The following is a 21821-nucleotide window of genomic DNA, read 5'->3' on the forward strand; positions in this document are numbered from 1 at the left end:
CACGCACACACATATACACACATCACACACACCCCACACACAATCACACATCACACACACAGATATACACACACACATACACACACATCACACACACCACACACACATACACACACAATCACACACACACATACATCACACACACACATACACACAATCACACACTTACATCACACACACAGATATACACACACACACACACACATCATACACACAATCACACACATCACACACAGATATACACACATACACACACAATCACACACACACATACATCACACACGCACACACATACACACACATACACACAATCACACACTTACACACACAGATATACACACACACACATGCGCTTCTGTGATTTGAATTGGGAGATATATCTGATACATCCCAGAGAGCCACAAGCCGGGCTGGGAAGGGCCGGGAGGCGGGTTTCCCGCGGGAAGATCCCCTCCCCTTCCCCCGGCCGCTCTCCGTTCGGACAGCAGAGGGCGATCTTCTCCTTCTTTTCCCTTCGCGGGCTGCCGGACCCCTCCTCCCGCCCGCAAAGTTTATGACGGAGAACCCCCGCCCCTCCCCCGATCTCCTCAACCCACCGAGCGCAGCTTCTCGCCCCCCCTCGCCATGTTCTCCCTCACCTGCCCCCGCGGCGCGGGGCGTCGGAGGCTGACGGGGTTTCAGAAATGGGTCTGTTGAGCCCGACCCGGCCCTTGGGCCGTTGGGCCCCCCGCCCCCCCCCCCCCCCCCCCCCCCCCCCCCCGCCCCGTCCGCCCTTTCCACGGAGTCACGCGCCTCGTTCCCGCAACCAGATCCCGGGGAGCAAAACTAATCGTGACAAACCCTCGCTCATTTGTTGCTGGCTGAGGCTCGGGGTGGCGCCGCGTTTCTCCTCCCACAAGTTCGCGCGTTAAAACAAAGGCGGGCGCAGGAAACGGGCGGCCAGCCCGAGGAGGAAATAGTGATTGTGCTGACGGTCACATCAGGGCGAGAAACCTGAGGGGAGCCGGTCCCTCGCATCCTAATCATTAAACAGCTGCTTTTTCACTGAACCCCCGGATTCCGGGGCCAGCTGCTCGGGCGCCCGCAGGGTCAGCGGCACCTTGAGGGGTCGCTGGGGACGCGCGGGCCGAGCAGGGCGCGGACGCTCGGGCCGCTCCTTTCGCTCCACGTCGTGTTCCTGGTTCTCGCCCGCGTCCCCCCGCCCGCCTCTGCCCTGTGCGCAGCTAACGGGGGGGGAGGGGGGACACACCACGAGGCCGTTTTCTGGCAAACGTCATTGACAGCTTCGGTAGGAAAACGTAAAGGGCCGAAGGAGCCAACTCTGCGGGGCCGAGTCTGTGTCCGCGCCGAGGCGTGTCCCCCGCGGGGCCGCAGCCTCTGTCTGTCAGACGGGACCCGCGGCACGTGTCACCTCTTAGGTATATATCACCTGGTGTTACATTGTATATTACCAGTACATGTAGCAACATAACAATGGGGGGGGGGGGGGGGGTTGTGGTTTTTGTTTGACGGGAAGCGCTCCACAAGCACGGGTTCGGAAGCAGGCGCCGCATTCCCCCAGGGGGCGCCCCCACCCGCCCCTCGGGACTGAAGGCCCGGGCCCTTTAGCGGCCGGTGCCGGCCCGAGGGGAGCCGGAGGACGCGGGGCCCGGAGGCGGAAACAGACACGGTCAAAAGGACCGGGAGGCTTCTGCTTGTTGGCTGGGGGGGGGCGGGGGGGGGGGAGAGAGCTGATTCACAAAGAGGGAAATGACCCGGAGCCCAAAGCGCACATGCCCCGGGGCTCGGAACGTGCGCTCGGGCCCGCAGCCGGCTCCCGCCCCGGGGCTCGGGACCCCCCGGCCCGCAGCCGGCTCCCGCCCCGGGCCGGCCTCCTCGGAGGCCCCGCGGCAGTCTGGCTGAGCCCTCCAGGGTAGCGGCCGAAGATGCCCTCCGCAGGCCGGGGCTCGCGGGAAAGACAAACGTGTGTTTCCTCCTTCACTGGGAATTACTTCCCGTGGTTTACAAACCCAAGTGTCGGGGGAGCTTTGAGAAGGTGACTTTGAAATGCTCTGATCACAGGGGGTTGGGACTAAGGCTACAGGGGCCTCTTGTGAGACCAACCCCCCCCCCCAAAAAAAAAAAAAAAAAAAAAAAGCAACAAAAAGAGGCGCGGGAGAAAAAACAAAAACCACTGGAATCGACCAAAGTTCGGCTGGTCGCCCCGAAAACAGCTCTTAGAAAACAATTCCCCGCATCATTGATTTTTATATACCAACTCCTGGCTTCTTTCACACTCTCTGAGTCATTTAATTCCCCTTCGCCTCTCGGCCGTCCCAGAGACTAGTGTGGGCCCCGCCGAGACTACAGTGATTTTCTGGGGTGGGGAAACACCCCCCTCCTCGGGGGGATTGCAAACAGTGGAGCTCGCTTTCCTCCTTGTTCAGGATAAAGGCCTGAGGCCTCTGGGAGGTCCCTGAGCTCTGAAGTTTCATTTGGTGGCAGTTTAGGGAGAAAAACCATCGAGATGCGCTGATTTTTTCCTGGCAAGATGAGGAGACAATTGGATCATGTCAGCTTGCGCTGAGCCAGGCCGGGGCAGTGGCTTGTACCCGTGTGTCCATAAGCAGTGTCCATAATGTGTCAGAAATTCTCTAGGGGAAGCGGGCTTCATTCACGTTAAAGATGAGGAAACAAATCCAGAGAGGAGAAATGACGTGGCTAAGCAGAGAGCGAGTAGCCCGGCCACAATGTGCTTTTAGGTCTGCTTTCCTGGACACGTGTATCGGAGGCTTAGATAAGGCCTCATTGGCAACTGGGGAAACTTCGGGCAGTGGCAAGTACTGCCTATCGTTAGGGCTCTTTAAGGAGAAACCACACGACGGTTTGGTGGAAATGAGGGGGCCAAAAAGACCCAGTCCTTGGCAGCAGCCCCGTGGGGGAGGACACTGGCGGGAGAGGGCAATTAGTGTCGAATTTAAGTGGGCTGAACTCCCGGGGACAAGCAGGGAGGGCCCTGATGGGATCCTCTCCCTAAGGGAGACCTTTTGTTATCCTAAGCAGGCCTTTGTGGGTCCCAGGGTTAAGGCCTCCATCAGAAGGCCAAAGCATGATGTCTGATTCGGCCGGTGGTCAATGTGTCTCCATTCTGCCTGGGTGGGAGGCCCAGGCGGCACAAAGTGAGAATTTTCTCTCCAGTGGCTTTGAAATGAAACTACAGAAAATAATCTCTAGAATCCTGCTCACTTTTAAACTGCAAAGGCCTCTATTTTGTGAATATAAAACAAGGCGGTATTTAACCCTTTCCTCTCTTTTGGCTACATCCCAACACTCTCTACATCCCGGAGAGAACTTGTGAGACCGTTTGGTCTGGTCCCTGTTCCTCCAGGCCCTGTAGTCGCTTGTTCTCGGGAGTATCTCTGGGGATAAAGACCCCACGGTCTTCGGTGTCTGTTTCATTGTTCTGGAAGCTAAGAAATCATGCTTTGTCTCCAGCTTCTCCTGCTCTCATTGACGCGGCCTGTTCCCAAGCGGCGGGGACCCCGGCCCCTTTCACAGGGCACTGGGCCCTCTCTCACCAGCTCCTCAGCCCCGCAAAGTGGGGACCGGCCCCGCCAGTGCAGACAAAGAGGAGACGGGGCTGAGAGAGGGTCTTTCTTACTTCTCTGATGTCTCTTTGTGATCCGGAAGTGAGTCTAAGCCATTGAGGGCCATGTTTTTGAACATCAATTTTGGAAGGTTCTGTTGGAACAGAAAGGCTTCAGACATTGTCCCGTGATGCACTTTTGCGTCTGAAACCTGGAAATATTGTATTTAAATTTGGAGAGGCTCGTTGCCAGAGGATGGAGATCAGGCGGCGAACCTTTTCTGGTTCCATCCATGTCCTAATAGGTAAAGGTTCCCAGATAATTTAAATACTTGAAGAAAGTCCTTATTTCTTAGTTTTGTTTAAAAGTTTCCTTTTATGTGTATCCTTAGAGTGACGGGACGTCATACACATCCAACATTTATGGCATTTCTACATTATGATCTTTAAAATCGCTCTGTATCATATTCCCAGCAGTTTAGATAATCCGAAGTCCCACAAGTTTCTTCCCGGTTCCATCTGATCACATACGTTTCCTGCTTAGTTTTTTTCAGTTTTCTTCATTGCCTAATGCGAAAAATTCATCCTCAGTGTGAAATTCAAAGTCCTTCTTAGAGAAGTCTGAGCCATCTTTTTAGCCTCATCTTAATATATTCCTTTTTGTCACTACAATAATTACAATGATGATGATGATAGTTAGCATTTATGCAGAACTTTAAAGTTTGCAAGTCACATTACCAATAAATAGTATCTCACTAGATTCTTGCAACAATTATGGGAAATACACTATTATTATTTTTACAACAAAACTGAGGCAGGCAGAGGTAAAATGGCCACGGCCCCAGGTCAAGTGTCAGAGGCTGGATCTGAACTGAAGTCAAATTCTTTCTCCAAGGATTGCTTCCCATGAGATCTTAAATGTTGCACTGAACTTCCCTGGGCCTCTGTTTCTCCTCAGGAAAAGTGAGGAGATTGCTCTAATTTTATCTCCAAGGTCCTTCTCAGGTCCCAGTTCTCTAAGCTATTTCTGCCTCATTCTCTGCCTCATGGAGGAAATCATATTACAGAGGAGGATCTGAATCACTGGGCCAGCACTTAAGATATAAAAATTGATAGTTTCTTGGCCAGGAATGGAGTGGTTGGTAAAAATACATAATTGCCTAGAAACTTATGAATCTGATCAAGAAGACTTTAAATGGAAATTAGAAGGGAAGGAGCAAGACAGCCCGAACCTGGGGTGGGAGAGGGCAGGAAGACGTATCAGCTTCAGAGTCCTGCTTAGATTGGCCCAGATTACGGCGACGGTCTAAGGGAGGGAGGAGGTTCAGATGACTTAGGGTAAATGTGATAGCCATCTCCAAGTGCATTATGAAGGTTGTCATGGAATCACCAGGAACATTAAACTCCTTCGGATCTTCCTGGAAGCCACAACTACGGGCAGCAGGTGGTAGCGAGAGAGGCAGATTTTAGCTGAAGACATGGAAAAGCCCCTAATCTTAGAGTTGGCAAAAAGGTAATGAGTGGCTTCAGTGCCTCCATGGGAGTTCTTAGGGTGGAGGCTGAATGGGCTTAAAGCATTTAGACAGTATTCGTTTTCAGGAATTAGTTGACCTACTAGGTTCTTTTCAACCTGATTATCTGTTTATAAACCTTTCCCTTTCTCCAAGGTCCAACAAAATTTCTGATTATATTTAGTTAAAATTTATTAAAATTAAAAATAAGAGCAAGGCAACCAAGATTAGAAGGAAAGCAGAAAGCTGGAACACAATTTTTATAGCAGGTGATTCTGATAAAGACCTTATTTCTCAAATAAATAGATGAGTGAGTTAAATTTCTGTGTCCTTGCACCCGACCGGGCCCTTCTGGGCTGAGTCCAAGCTCTCAGGGTCCACCTGAGAGGGATGGGGCTCGCCAGCCATGGGAAGGGTCTCCAGGAACGGGCCGTAGGGTACCCACTCCATCAGGCACCGGGCTTCTCTTGTATCCCTAACTGAAGTGTAATGCGTGTCAGGCTCATATTGAGTCATTCTCAGCAATCCCTTATGCAAAGTAAATGCTGAAAAGGTAATTCTGATGGACCAGCTGATTCTCTACATCTCTGATGACTTTATACGGTCATAGAAGAGACCTGTCTCTTGTTCTATTTCCAGAACGGTGCTGGACATGAAATAATACTCATTATATTTATACTCTAGTACATATTATTATTATTAATATATGTATAATTTACGTTTTAATATATGTAGTATATTATATATAAAGGGCTCCTTTACCCCTACAATGTGGAGACAACCGGGGACTCATGTTAGTGTCCTGCAGATCTACCCCATCACTGTTCCAGAATACTGGAATTGTTCCATGGGGAGGTAACTGGGATCCACGCTGGTTTTTACTCTCCTACGTTGCCAGTATATTATGGGGAGGGAATACCTGCTGACCTAATCTTCATTTCCCATGTTCCTCAAGTCACAGATTTTGTAGACACATCCATAAGCCACCTGATGCTGACTTTCTGTGGTTTTCCCAGCTTCCCTATAATTGTGACATTCTCTAATCTTTCTCTTCCACCCTCTCATCATGGTCAGGGTCTCTTATTCAAACTCTCCACTCACCGACCTAGCCTTGATTGCTGTTCTCTTTATGACTCTCTCTTGGCCACTCCATCCCAATCACTAATGTTTATGAGCCACACCTAGTCTACTTATTGTCCCTGTCAGGAGAATACTCTGACCACTTCATTTAGCCAGAGAAAAAGCAGAGCTGGCAGAGAGGCCGATGGAGGGAGAGGTCATGGGGATGGAGGCGGTGGAGGTGGAAGAAGGTGATGAAGGGAGAGGTCATGGGGATGGAGGCGGTGGAGGTGGGAGAAGGTGATGGAGGGAGAGGTCATGGGGATGGAGGCGGTGGAGGTGGAAGAAGTCGGCTGTGATAAACAACTAACGGCATTTATCTCCATTTTGACTTGTAGCGCTTCTCGTTAGTCTTTCACCTGGAGGGATCACTGGCTCTTACCACCTGAAGAGAGGCTGAAGTTGTAAAATTGGGGATTCTTCACCTTTTTTGGCCTGCAAAGAGCATGGAGCCCTTTGGCCCTTTCTGAGAATCATGCCTTCAAGTGTATAAAATAAAATATCTGAGATTACAAAGGAAACCAATTGTGCTGAAATTCAGTGATACACATACTTAAAATCAAGTCCATGGAATCTAGATTAGGAACCTTTGTTCTTAGTCATCCAGAATTGGTAATTGCTTAGTCTCCTTTCAAGTATCCCTAGGGTGGTAGAGCCTTAGCTTCCCCTGCTTGTACATTCCTATCTTTTATTTTTCAAGCAATCGAGATTTTTTTTTCCTCTATCCAACTGAAATCTTTTATGCTTTTTTTTTTTTGGACACAAGTGCCTGAATATTTCTGAATACAAGCTGAATAAGCAGATCAAAGAAATATGTGGGCTTTTGCCTCGGAGAAAGGAGCGAAATCATCAAAGAAGAAAGTCACCATTCCATCTCATTAGATTACTGCTCAATGTATATGAAATAAGTCTTTAAATATCAAGGCCACACCTAGAACACTACATTCATTTTTAAGTACAGTATTAGTTTTCATGCACTTATCCATACTTTTTATCTTTTCTAGTACTTTACAAACATCATTTAATTGATTTATAACCATTGGAGTAGTTCAGAGAAGAGCAGCAAGAATGATTAAAAGACTGGAGGGATTGATTTATGATGAAAGATTAAGAACTGAACATAATCTGAACTTTGCCGAAGCGAAGATCAGGGGAAGACATTTTAGGCATCTATAATTATCTGAAAAAGGTGCATATTCCCAAGCTGGAGACAAATTCTTTAGCTCAAACATTAGGGATAAGATTTTTTAAAAAAGAAAATTTATAAAAATTATGAAAAGTCGAGTTGAGCTGTGATTGATTTTTCTACTGAAATAATCTCTTAAGAAAAAGAACAGGTTCACTATTTTAAGTGATGAATAAGGCTGTCTGAAAGGAGGCCTTCTGGGATACCGGAAAGAGTATTGAATTTGAATTTAAAAGATCTGGACTTGAGTCCTGGATCTATCAGTAGCCATGGGTAAATCCTTTACCTCTGAGACTCAGTTTCCTCATCTAAAAAATCTGTAAGAAGAAATAGAACCTCTCAGACATACATGCTCTCTTTCTCCATACATATATACACATATGTAAATTTGAACATGCTTGTATACACTTGTACATACACACATATATATTTATAAACATGTATGTCTCTAGGCAGCTAAGTGGAACAGTTCTGAAATCAGGGAAACTCCTCTTTCTGAATTCAAATCTGACCTCAGACACTTATTAGCTGTATGATTCTGGGCACGTCTGCCTCAGTTTCCTCATCTGTAGAATGAGCTCGAGAAGATTATCATAAACCTCTCCAGAATTTTTGCCATAAATACTCCAAATGGCATCGAAGAGTCGACATGACTGAAAAATTATTGAACAATAACATGTAGATATACACACATATATACATGATTTCCCCCCACTTTTTAGAATTGGTCAAGGCCTAAAGGTCAGCCAGTCTGGGCATTTAGTTAATTTTTGCATTTATTTTGTTACTTTGACCAAAATAGCTCAAGAAAGAAAATGTTTATTGGTTCCCAAGGCTCTGTATGGTACAATATGGAGAGGGTGGGATTTGAAATAAGAGGACCCCAGTCTGATGCTGGCTGTTTAGCTTAGCATCTTTGTGATTTGGGACAAGCCATTCAACTTCCCTCAGCTTCCTTTGGGAGGCAGCAAGACCTCAGATTAATGGAGTGGGAGGCAGAAAGACATGACCTTCAGTTCCACCTTGGATACTCATCATCGGTGTGATGCTGGACAAGTCCTCCCACTTCTCTCTGTCTCCAGCAGCAGCTCCCCAGGGCTTACCCTTGAGGTTATAGACTGTTTATGTGGGCGTTGGTAGAAGGAATCCCATTAGATCTTTTGTATTTGCATAATATATTTTCTTCCTTGAGATCACCCCAAAGTACCTACCAAGTCAAAAACAACCACAGGTCTCTTTTAAAAGACAGGAGTTTTGGGGTCTTTGCTCTCTTTGTGCCTCTAGGATCACCTCTGCATATATACATAATGAAAACCAAAAGCACATCTGCTCCTGGAAATTTTCCACTTCAGAAAGATACTGCTGGTTGTACATTAGCATCGAAATGAAAATTTTACAGTATTAGTGATAGTTCTTCCAAGTTCTTAATAACAACCCTCCGATTTACAGCAAAGGACATTTAGGAATTTTCCTTTCTTTTCAATTCATCAACAGAAAGCATTAGCAAGAAGCTACTTTGTGCCAGACTTGGTGCCTTGTGCTAGGAATACAGCGATGGGGAGAAATGACAGTTCCTGACTTCAGGGGACTCATAATCTAGCTGGGGAAGGGGGGACTGACATACACTCAAGTAAGCTATGAAGCAGAATCTAGGAAGACGGTTCCTTCCTAGCTGCTTATTATTGATTATTGCTACCTGAGAATATTAACTGATATATGCGTTACCCTTGAAATTTTGTAAAGTTTTTGCATATATAATATTATGTGATTTGATCCTCTCAATGACCTTCTTATGCCAGCACTACAATAGGGTTTAACATATGGGGAAACAGGCTCCAGAGATTAAAGAGAGGGGATATGGGGAGTTCTGATCACTGCTTCATGGAGGAGATGGCACCTCAGCGGAGCCCTGAAGGAGGAGAAAGAGGAGGAGAGAGATGGAAAGAGAGCATTAATTTCTCTCTTTCAAATAATTAATTAATCAATGAAGTTAGCAATAGTGACTAATTAAATATTTAACTAATAATCGATAGATTAAAGAGTATTAATTGATTAGAAAGTCATAGAGTCCAGAATGGAGGAGGCAGTGGTCTTGCACTCCACAGTGATGGGGGCCTTGAAACTTTGTTTTTAGTTCTGGGCGGCGCATTTTTGAAGGGTGTTGATAAAACTAGAGAATGTTTATAAGAAGACAGGATACTGAGAGGACTGGAAACTACCATCTGAGGACCGAGGTGAGGAAAGGAAGAAAGAATGCTTGGGCGTGAGTGTGGGTATGTATGTGGGGGGCAGCAGGATGGCTGTACTTGGGTAAGTGATGGGAAGGGGGATGAGATTTAAGGCCCAAAGGCAGAAGTTCCAGGAGGCAGATTTCTGCTTCTTGTAAGGAATAACCTCCTAGCATGATGCTGGAATGAGGGGAAGAAGGGGGCACTTAACCCATGGTTCTTCTACCAACCCTGGGAAACAAGTGCTGTTACTACGCCCATTTTACAGTTAAGAAAACTAGGAAAGCATCTAATAAGTGTCTGAGAAGGGACTTTTGATCCATTACTCTGTTCATTGGACCACTAAGAGCAGAATGGATTGCTTTCATAGTGGGTTTCTCCCATACTGTAGGTCTTAAGGGTAAACTTAGGTGATGATTTTGGGGAGATGTTGTAGGGGGGACTCTTGCTAAGCATGGATTGGACTTGTGGGCTCTGAGGTCCCTGGTAACCCCGAGAGTCTGTGCTATCAAAACACTTTCATACCTAGGACGGTGCTTAAGAACCCTCTGGTTCTGCAGGCCCAGAACCCTGGAATTTCAGACCTAGGAGAATCGGAGAAAACATCTGCTCCAACTGCTTCGTTTACAGCTAAGGAGACCAAGGCAGAACACAGACATTTCTGAAACATTAAGATCTGAAAAACCCTTATATTCATGTGAGCCATCACTCTTGTGTGAACTAAGTAGTCTTAAGAATTCTCCTTTTATAGAGCAAAGAGAAGAAGCTCAGAAAGGTTTGTTTTGTCTAAGGTCAAACGATGAGCTATTTGGAGATAGGAGAATAAATCCAAGTCCTGGATCTGATTGGACAATCCTTCCCGACTCGGCTCCAATCTTTACAGCGGACTCTTGGTGGTTCTGCTCAGCTAGCGTCTTTCCCCTGAGATCACTTCTCATCTGCACCATATAGATGATAGATCGATAGATAAATTTCACCAAACTTCACAATTTTGTTGGTGCGGGACTCGGCCTGGGAGAATATCTGCTGCCATTTACTACTGGCTGCGCTGTCCGAATCCCTGAAAATGTTTTATTTGAGCTTATTTTGTCGCAGAGATTAAGAAGTACCTAGAATGATACCACGACATTGTGGCTGTCATTTGGCAAAATAGTTTCATATTATTTAATGGTGTGAGGGATATCATAAATCCCGAGAACGTTGCCTGCAAACTTTCTCCTTTTTCCACTAGTGATGATGGATCATATAAAAATCGGGACTAGGCGAAGAGCATTATACAGACACATAAACTATCTTGTACATTGAGAATTTGGATGGTCTTAAGCTTCAGAGTTCAATAATATATGGTATCATAGGAAATGTGATTGGAAAAAAGATCACAATATATCCAAAACATGACTCCGGCCTCAATTTCTTGAGTTTACAGCTCTTTCCCTAGTTATCTAGTATATGATTGTTGGAAAACCATAAAAGAACTCACATATGGGGCCTCAATAAAAAAGATTAGTTGTGGAAGAAGGATGTAAGGAAACCTATAAAAAACTTTTAGAAGGTCAGTGAGACTTTGGGAAATGAAATGCAGTAGTTTTGAGAAAGGAACAGAATAGAATTTGCTCAGTAATGTGCAGAAAAATACAAAAAACTCTGAAGTTAAAAACCGTTGTGGTGGGATCAATATATAGCAAGGGGGGGGTCCATCAGCATAGGCTGGGTTAGTTTTTCCCTAAAAGGTGACAAAGCACGGACCTAGGATAAGACACAGCTCACGCCGATGTCTCCCTGATAGAATTTTTAAGTTTATCAAGGTTTTGTTGATGTGAGTTTTGGTGGTCTAGTAGGTCTTCCCAACATGGTCACCAACTCCCTTCAGACTTGGTGGGTGTCTGGAGACCACTGACCAGATCCAGTTCTGGATGGAGCTGAAGCTAAGTCCACTTTATCCGTGTTGCGTAGTGTGGTTATTTTAGGACTAAATTCCATGGTTCTTCTTGTTCCAACATCAAGCCTTAACTAACATGGCTGCCGAGATGGCTGTCAGTCCCTAACACTCAGCATAGAGCTCTTTCTTCCACATGATATGGTCACTCCCACTTATTCAGGGCAAGACATGTTTTCCCCTCAGACGCTTAGAACACAAGACGTGAACCTGGAAGGAAGTACTCAAAGCTCTGGACGATCGCAAGGTAATTGTGTAATTGTAAAGTAATCACAAGGTTTGGACCCTAAAGCTCATGTACTACTACTGGGCACAGTCCAACCTCCTGATTTTTTTGGACTAAGAAACTGAGGCCCATAGGAAGGAAGGGACTCTCCAAGGTCGACTTGGTAATATCAGACCATTGACTCCTGCACCATTCCTCTGCGTCGTCCCCACCAAAAAAGGGCGACTTTCCAAGAACTCTGTTTGGAGGCTATTTACTTTTACTTTGCACGTTATTCTAATGTAGCACATGCTCTGGAATTGTCACCCCATTCCTCCTAGAAAATGCACATCATGTCCCCTTCTCTCCCTTCCCTTGGGCTTAGGGGGTGTTAGGGGTGGTCCCCAGTGCCATTGCTCAGGTCATTCCAGGGGGTATCCTTCCCTCCATGGTTATCAATTATTTAATCAGAATAGAGCATTTGCTAAGGTGATGGAGGAAGAACTGTTGGATATAAACATCCTCCCAAAAGTCAGCGACAAATTTCCACCAGCACTTAGAGAATCCCATGAAAATGGGCTTAAGCTTAAGATGTGGCAAAGAGCACAAACTTACAGCTCCCAAAAGTGCTTCTGTAGGAGTCCTCAGGACCTTCCCTTCCTTTTGGTGCTGCCTTCCTATTAGGCTCCTTTCCCCAGGGTTTTGTATTCCCGTGTAGACATTGTGACTGCAAACCCTCCAGCCTTCCGAAGGTCCTCCTTGGGTCTAGAATGGAGGGAGGAAATGGTGGCGAGGAAACAGAAGCTTCCCTTCCCATCCCTTCTTCCTCCAAATCGATTCTCTTTCAAGATCCCATCTCCTCCAGCCTGCAGAATCTCAATTCCTGAAGGTCCAGACAGTTACTTTCTCTTTTACAGAAGATACTTAGGGATGATTGAGTCTCCCTTAACCTTTACTGGCGCAGTTTCTGCGGAGTGTCACTTCATTTTTTTTAGTGGCTTTCAAGGACTTCTCATACTGGTATATTTTCCTTGATGTAAGTGTAATTCCCTTGATGGATTCATCCAATAAAAGTGCTTTCACCTGGGTAAGATAGTTACTTTAAATGAAGTGGGATGGCTGACTTATGTTAGTTTTGCGCTAACACTCTTTTGAATGTTGATTTCTTGATTTCTCAGATCAGAACAGATAAATTTTGAGAGAGGATTGTGGAAGGCAAATTTGTTTCTCTTTTAAAGCTACTCAATGCTTGTGGGTCTAAAACAAAGCAGGTGTAAGGATTTTAATGGAAGAAGAAGAAGGCAAAGTGTCCTAGCCATCAGTGGCCGACTGCTGATTTATAAGAACCAAATCATTAGTTTGGCTTCTCACTGGAGGAAGAGGGGTGGCTTCCATTGGACCCAAGGCTGTAGATCCCAGCAAGAAATCCATTTGATATGGGAATCTCTGAAAGGAGTAGGATTCCTTTTGAGAGATTAAGCTGATTTTTTTTCTTTCTTTTCTTTATTGCATTAGTTTGGAGAAGACCGTTTAAAGGTAGCAACTTGTTAAGTAGCAAGCATACAGAAATCCTAGATAAACTTTGTGAAATATTCTTTGTTTTGGGAGACAATTGTGATTTTCTCCTTTACATGGTCTAGAGTGTGTCAAATTGTGCCCCGTTGAATGAAGAAAACATGTGGCTACGTTTGGAGAGGCTTATCAGAGGCCACAGGGGATGATTTATTTTAAAAATAAGTCATGCTCAAAGGTCCTATCCTAAGTGACAATGGTATTGGAGGGATAAATAGAATAATAGCTAGAATACATGCCAGACCTGAAGGCTAACCCTGGACAGCTGTGTGATTTGGGCACCTACCTAACTTCTTTGTGTTTCACTTTTTTCATCTGGAAAATGGAAACAATAAGGCAGTCACACTAATGACACTTTTAGACTTTAAATATAATGAAATACTTAATTTTTAAAAAGAAATAAATTATGGTAACATTTACTTTATATCAAAGTAAATTCAGAACTAATAAATACATCCCTGTCTATACATTAAATTGGTTCATACTTTCTGATCTATGCACTAAGCATCTGGGGGAGAGTCACAAACACTTACAGAAACCTGCAAAGGAGGACCATGAGTGAGAGAAACCCATTTGTTTCAGGGAACTTGCAACTCTGGGACTGTAAATTTTGTATAGATTTTGTATGACCAGGAGAGCAGGCATACAGGTCCCTAGCTGATAATGGTTTCTTGATCACTTTTTTTGTTGTTGATCAATAAGGTTCGAGAAGCCCCCCACACAATTCTTTTAATATTGTCCCTTATCTTCTAATCTTGTAAAGTGTTCCCTCAACATCCTCATGATTATTATATTACTGTTAGTATCTTCTCTATATATTTGATTCAATTTGTCTCTCTTCCCCATCTTTGTTTTCCTTGGTGCCATTTCTATTTTTTTTAAACAGGTGTTGCTATATTTCCTATAGTCCATTTGCCATTTTTTGATTTTCAAGTTTGTTAAAATAATTTAGGGCAAAATCTTAATTGTAAGTATTTTGGGGTAAGATACCTTTTTTTCATTACTTTTCTTTTTCATTATAAATTCTGATTTTAATTCATATAGTTACAGTGGTCTGACTCAGGAGAAACTGCTACATCCATAGTCATTATTTCCCTATTTATATGTAGTCAGTTTTATTCTTTAAAATGTTGTTTGGGGCTCACCATGACCAACATCCAACATTTGTTATAAAGAAAATACTTACAGACACAGAAGGTTTTTCATAATCTACATCTTTGGCTTCTCTAATTTCTTTCCCCAAACCATATGTTTACAGATCTATTTCCTGGTCTTCATTTTCTCCCATCTTTGCACTAAAATCGCCAAGTATCGTCAGGGACTGTGCTCTTTAGATTTGGAAGTCTTGTCAAGCTTTGCATACAGTTTCTCTACTAGGTTGTCCTCGGCAACTTGTATTGGCCCATGAACAATCCCCAGTGGCCTTTTCGCAAATACCTGTAGATAATACCGCAATATGTGATGACCAGTTCAGTCCAACTTGACCTTGATTCTACACCTGAAGATGTTCTGGCAGAACCAAATATAGATGTTCCTGAAGGCTCTGCCCCGCCCCTCACCAAATAAAAAAGAAGATATTGTAGAGAATGAGTAATATCTGCCGATAAACGCAGCCATTTCCAGAGAATGGGTTTTACCAGTAATCTGGCTGCTTTTATTCATCCCCATTCAGCCGTTTTAGCCTGATGCTGAATGGCAGCCACATTTGATTTATCTTCCAGGATCTTGCTGAATTTTGTTAATTATTTTTTGTTGTTTAGCTTGGTTTCCAAGCGGAGCCCCCTTCTCTTTCTGTGGGCACCCAGGTGACAGGAGAGGCCATTTTTAATACATGAGATTAAAAGCTCAGTCTCCCAGGGAGCTCTGAATGTTACTCTCACGTTGCTAGCTTATTTTCTATCCCTGTTTTTTGTGTGTCATTGTTTCCCAGTCTCAGTTCTCTCTCCCTGTTGGAGTTGGACAGGATCCAAAGTGAACCTCATAGAGAAATGCTCTGGGCGCTGTTTCTCTTTATTTACAAATGTTGAGATTGGATAGGAATCGTATGTGGTTTGAGACATCAAGTAAAAAAAAAAGGGAGGGTCTTCTGATCCACATGTTAATTCTCTCTCTTCTCTTCTCCCTTGTTCTTTCTCCTTCCTCCTCTTGCTCCCAGCTTTCCTTTCTCTCCCTCTCTTCTTTCTTGTCACTCTCATTTTTCTTTCTCTCCCTCTTCCTGTCATTCCCATCATTTCTTTTCTTCCCTCTCCCTCTTTTTTCTCCCTCTTTCTCCTCTCACTCCCCTTTTCCCTTCTTTCCTCTCTCTCCCTCTTTTTTCTTTCCTTCTTCCCTTCACTGCTTTCCTCTCTTCACTGTCTCCTCCCTGCCCCTCTTTATTCACTACATCCCTCTGTCTTTCTCTCTCCTTTCATTGGTCTTCCTGTCTTTCTGCTTCCCTCTCTTCCCCTTTTTCTTCCTCCTTCTTCTCTTGTTTGTTGAGTTTTGGGAGGCACTACCTCCGGCTAAACATCCAGTATTCCTGTCCAGATCACAGTGCTCCCCAGGAAAACAAGAGGGTCCTTTCTCCTGTTCTCCTCCCCTCCAATCCCCTAGCCCAGTCATGACCTTCATACTCACAGTCCTGTCAATGTTTTTATTGCAAACTGCGTCTCTCTGCAGTCTAAAAAAAAAACCTACTCAGTCATATTAGGGTTACCAGAAAAGACATAATCCTCAGAAGTTAATCTTTTCAATAATTGTCTCTGCCCTTGTAATAACAAAGAACAGCTTTGAAATTTAATTAAAACTTTGGGAGATGTTATATAATTTTGAAACACTCTATTCCCTTTGGTTATTTCATCAAAACATGGATTTTTTTGTGGCAACTTTCATCTGAAGATCCTGAGATGTGGTGTTAATTTGATAAAATACGTGATTGAGAATGCGGCGTATTTCCGTGGCTTATTTCATCTCGGACCCCCAAGTCCCACCGAGGCGTCCTGAGGCCCGGGACACCTGAGAGTCATTCAGAGCCAGAAATCCCGCATGGAAAAGCAGGGGGATCTGAACTGTTCTGCTTCTGCCCCCTCTCCGGCACCCGCGGCTACCCCGCCAGGGCGAGTGGGGCGGGTGCTGATCAAGGTCCTGAAGCTGTGACCGGAGACCCTGGGGCTCCATGACCACGGTGGGGGTGAGACTAGCTACCTGAGCTAAGAGGCTCAAGTGAGATCATGACTGTAAAAAGAAAGCCAGTGTGACAGCGTAGAGACCTGGGTTCAAGTCTTCATGCTGCCTGACTGACCCTTTCCCCCCTCCAACATGAGGAGGTTCCTGAGCATCAGCTGATCTTCACTGATAGGGGAAGTTTCTTCACTGGGAAATCACATGTCCGGACCAAAACAGGAAAACCCATACCTTCCACAATGGCTTCTTATAGAAGCCAAATAGAAAATAGTGAGTGAGAAATAGAAAATACCAAATAGAAAAAACAAGTCCCTTGGTTCTAGGAACATGGCAGTGGCAGTCACAAGCAAAGAGCATTAAGTCTTAAAGGAAAAATCTCCAATGTTTTTAAGTGAAAATATGATGAACTGAAATAATTTCTTAGAATACTATAAATATAATTTGGTAAATAAAGGGGAAAATTTAAATTGCTGTGAACATCTTGTAAGATTCCTATTGCAGCTGATATTTCAATTCAAATCAGTTCAACAAATTGAATTTATTAAGTGCTTATAAGGCTTGTACTAAGTGATGGTGTTTCAACAACAAAAAGGAAAAAAGTTCCTGTCTTCATGGAGCTTATGTTTTATTAGGCTAGTAGATGAGTGACCTGTAATTATCTCAGTGTAGGTTGTTCCTCTGGGCCTTAGCAAATATATCGGAGTTGCTGTGGCTGAAAAATACAGCACCTTGTGCCACTAAAAGGGGACTCTTCAGAGGGAGCCAAGCAATGGCTCAGACAAGCAGCAGACACAGGGTTTGTGGCCAGATGTGACGTGGAAGCCTCTTGGGTTGGGAGCCTATGGGTGCACTCTTTGGGGAATTCAAGGTCCTCTCAGAGTCTCAATGATGTACAAACGTGGTACGTCAGCAGAGACTTTCGTACAATACTGTTCCCAATGTTAAAACACTTTCTGGTAGCATGCCCCTTTTGGAGAGGAGGGGAACGTTGTATTTTCCCTTTCTTGACATGAGTCATATTTCAAAATTAGTCTCTATTTTAGTGTAACCAGGTGGTCAAATCTACCCTCTGAGTTTTGCCTTTCTCTTTTCCAGGTTTTCTAAAGACCAACCAAAAGACAAAAACTGAGTCCATCCTTATTGGATCCTGAGGCCATTCAAGGACAGTAAGTTAGGAAGGCTTGGTCCCTTCCCCGGAAACACGCCCAAATCCAGTGGCTGCCTGGCTATGAACCTAGCATGGCTTTGGGTTATTACGAGTACTCTATGTATCTACGGGAGATGCCATAGTCCGAATCATGTTTGCCCCACAGAGACCTTGCGGATCAACCAATCCCTCTCTCTGTCTTGGCTTGTAACTCTGAAGGAAATGAAACTTTGAAAATGTCTCATGTTTAACCTACATCAGATTTCTTGCTGTCTTGGGGAAGGGAGAAGAGGGAAGAGAGGGAGAAAAATTTGGAAGACAAGGTTTTACAAAGGGGAATGTTGAGAGTTATTTTTGCATGTATTTGGACAAATAAAATATTATTACAAAATAAAATATCTCAGCCTAAATTGTAAGCAATGGATATAACCATATCACCTCACTCATTTTTAAGATTTAGAATATCACAGATGGAGATTTAGAAGAGACCTTAAAGATCATCTAATCTAATCTTCCCAATTTACAGAACAGGAACCGGGAGACTCCTGGTGGTGTCGGAAATGCCTTAAATGAAGGGCTGGCCCAGGGCCACTACCCCCTGGAGAGTGTTCACTCACTTTGTGGCTCCCTTGTATGATCGAGAGATTCCGGGGTCAGGCACTTCTCCCAAAGAGTGTCCACAAAACACTCAGGCTCACAAAACGCCATCCTCTCAAACCATCACCCCCCCCCCCCCTCGAGCCACTGTGAATAAGGACCAACCATTTATTACCCAAATTCCACCTGATCCAAGCTTTCAGGAGAGGTGGTTTCCATTGTGTTCTTGTCCCACTTCTTTAAAAGGGAAAGGAAATCCCCTCAAGATGGGATGTGTGTGTGGGGGGGTGCAGGATGGCAAACAAACTGGGTATGTCAGAGCAGGAAAAGATGAAAACAAATCTGTATCTTTGGGCATTTACTTTCCTACAGGCAAAGCTTATGAATCACTACTTTTCTAAAACAAAGAATTCACGAGAAATTTGAATAGAATCAGTTGGTAGTTCTTTCAGGTCTAAGTTCTAGCATCTTAGGACCATGATACTTCACTTAGAGGGATTAAAAATAAGAGTTGACTCTCCTTTATACTCTTTCTCCAGAAGACCCAGTGAAACTGAGAGCATGTGAAAAGTCACACACACGTATACATGGATGTATGGATACATACAAACATGTGTACATGCACATAGTATATAAGTATGCCTATATGTATACCTATATATGTCTGGGTAAAGGGTGTGTATGTGTATACTCACATTGCATAGGAATATGAGTCTGGGGGCACGGGGAAGGGCACACACATGTACGCACGCATATGTGTATAATATGGATATAGAGGAGCCTGTGTATGTGCATGGATGTGTGTATAAGAGGTGTGCCCGTGTGTATTTACATTGTGCAGGAGTGTGGCTCTGGGGACACATGCACATATTTACACACACTCACAAGGCTGTGTATGTACACACATGTTATATGTGCATCTGTGCTCATGGAAGAGTGCACATGTATGTGCTTGTTGTAGGCGTATGTGGGCACACACATGTGTATGCAGATCTTTTTGCTGCAAACACACGCACAAAATTATGTTTGTGTAAAACACGGAGCCAGGGGTGAGGGACAAAGCTCAACAATTCCTATTACCAGTTACTGAGGAAGGAATCCTCAGGGCTGACTATGGAGCAGAGACCATTTATTCTTTTGTTACGGGGACATTTAAGGGCAAAATACTTGTGCCATCTTTAGCCTAAGAGACTCACAGCACAAGATCACGGTCACCAGCCAGTTCTGACATGGGCTTCATGTATGTTCACCCATTTGAGCCCCTGAGAGACTGAGGGACTTTTAGTGACTTCCAGCAGGAGGGAACCCCTTGCCTCTGGAGCCACCCATTCCTTTTGGAGGCAAAGTGAATTATTGGGAAGTATTTATATCAAACCTAAACTTGCTTCTTTGCAATTCTGTCCTTGGGGGCCAAAGAAGGCGAGTGTTACCTCTTTTTAAAGTCATAGCCTTTCAAACAATTGTTGTCCATTATCAGGTACTTTACTTACTCCTGTTTTCTTCAATTTGAGTCTTCTTTCTTTTTGAAAATTTAACTTATTTTTAACTTAGCATTTTTTCTTTTTTAAAAATTTAACTTATTTTATTTTTAATTTGGTATTTTTCTTTTTTAAATAAAATTCAATTTAATTTGCTTTTTATTTAGTCTTTTTTTAAAGTCTCCCAAATTTCTGCTCCAAACCAAGCTCTGTTCTTCCTTATTCCAAAGTTCTCTGAATCTCCATCACCATTCCTTCTTCTTCTTTTCTAAGATCATTAGATAGTCTTGGTGCTATTAGTGTCCTTGGTCACTTTTGCCCTCAAATCCTTCTCTTCCTCCTTTTCTCATGAAATCTTCTCTCAGTGAGACCAGAAATCGAAAGAAAAAAACCCAACCGACCCAGAAGAAGAGCCCAAGTAGTTCTGGGGAAGAGCTGTGGACACAATATGATGGAGAAATGTAATAGAGATGTTAAGATTCTCAATTATTTGCATGGAAAGTGTGGGGAAAAGGGGATTTCTACTTTTTGGCCCAGAGGGAAGATGGTCTGCAAGCAGCATCATAGGAATCTATCTTGATTTAAAAATGAAAAAGAAATCAGAAGTTTTCTCACTTATCAATCACTTCTTATGGGGAGCCTGGCACAGTGGGCAGAATACTGACCACTGAATTAGGAACATCCGGGCTTGGAACCTGTTTCTAAACTTTGCTAATTGTGTGACGTTGGGCATGTCACCCCCAGAGATGTGCAGGAAAATGATTAACAACCAGCTCTTTGGGGTGGAGGTGGGGGAGGAAAGTATCTAATGCACTCATTCAGTCTGACCTGCATTATTAATATTTTTCTCTATTGATTTCTTAAGTCTACTCAGGCAACAAAACAACAAATCAAGCCCCCATTTGTAGCAACGGCAGATTTCTGAGCTACGAATGCCCATCCAGAAAGCTTAACCATTGTTCTTTTTTTTTTTTTTTTTTTTTGGTGATACAGACATTTTAATATCTGACAAACTGGGTTTTTTTTTTAATTAATAAGGACAATTGTTTAGCATGATACAATTCAAAGGAAGTCCATGAAGAAAAAATCAATTAACATGATAAGAACAAAATACACACATATATGCATATTTATTGATTAATACTTCCTGCACAATTCAGAAATTGACAAATATTCCTTTAAAATTCTTCAATATTTGGATGAATTTTTTTATCTTATCAATTTATGTATTCTATTGGTGCAAATTTCCACCCACCTATGCTCTCTTCATTCATGATCTTAGTCCATTATTAATCATTATTAATCAGAGAAATGCAAATTAAGACAACTCTAAGATACCACTACACACCTGTCAGATTGGCTAAGATGACAGGAAAAATTAATGATGAGTGTTGGAGGGGATGTGGGAAAACTGGGACATTGATGCATTGTTGGTGGAGTTGTGAACGAATCCAACCATTTTGGAGAGTAGTTTGGAACTATGCTCAAAAAGTTATCAAACTGTGCCTACCCTTTGATCCAGCAGTGTTACTACTGGGATTATATCCCAAAGAGATTATAAAGAAGGGAAAGGGACCTCTATGTGCACGAATGTTTGTGGCAGTCCTTTTTGTAGTGGCTAAAAACTGGAAACTGAATGGATGTCCATCAGTTGGAGAATGGCTGAATAAATTGTGGTATATGAATATTATGGAATATTACTGTTCTGTAAGAAATGACCAGAAGGATGATTTCAGAAAGGCCTGGAGAGACTGACACAAACTAATGCTGAGTGAAATGAGCAGAACCAGGAGTCATTATATACTTCAACAACAATACTATATAATGACCAGTTCTGATGGACCAGGCCATCCTCAGCAACGAGATCAACCAAATCATTCCCAATGGAGCAGTAATGAACTGAACCAGCTACGCCCAGAAAAAGAACTCTGGGAGATGACTAAAAACCATTACATTGAATTCCCAATCCCTATATTTATGCACACCTGCATTTTTGATTTCCTTCACAAGCTAATTGTACAATATTTCAGAGTCTGATTCTTTTTGTACAGCAAAATAACGTTTTGGTCATGTAGACTTATTGTGCATCTAATTTATATTTTAATGTATTTAACA

Source organism: Sarcophilus harrisii, chromosome 6 (genome assembly GCF_902635505.1).
Source record: "Sarcophilus harrisii chromosome 6, mSarHar1.11, whole genome shotgun sequence".
Lineage (NCBI taxonomy): Eukaryota > Metazoa > Chordata > Mammalia > Dasyuromorphia > Dasyuridae > Sarcophilus > Sarcophilus harrisii.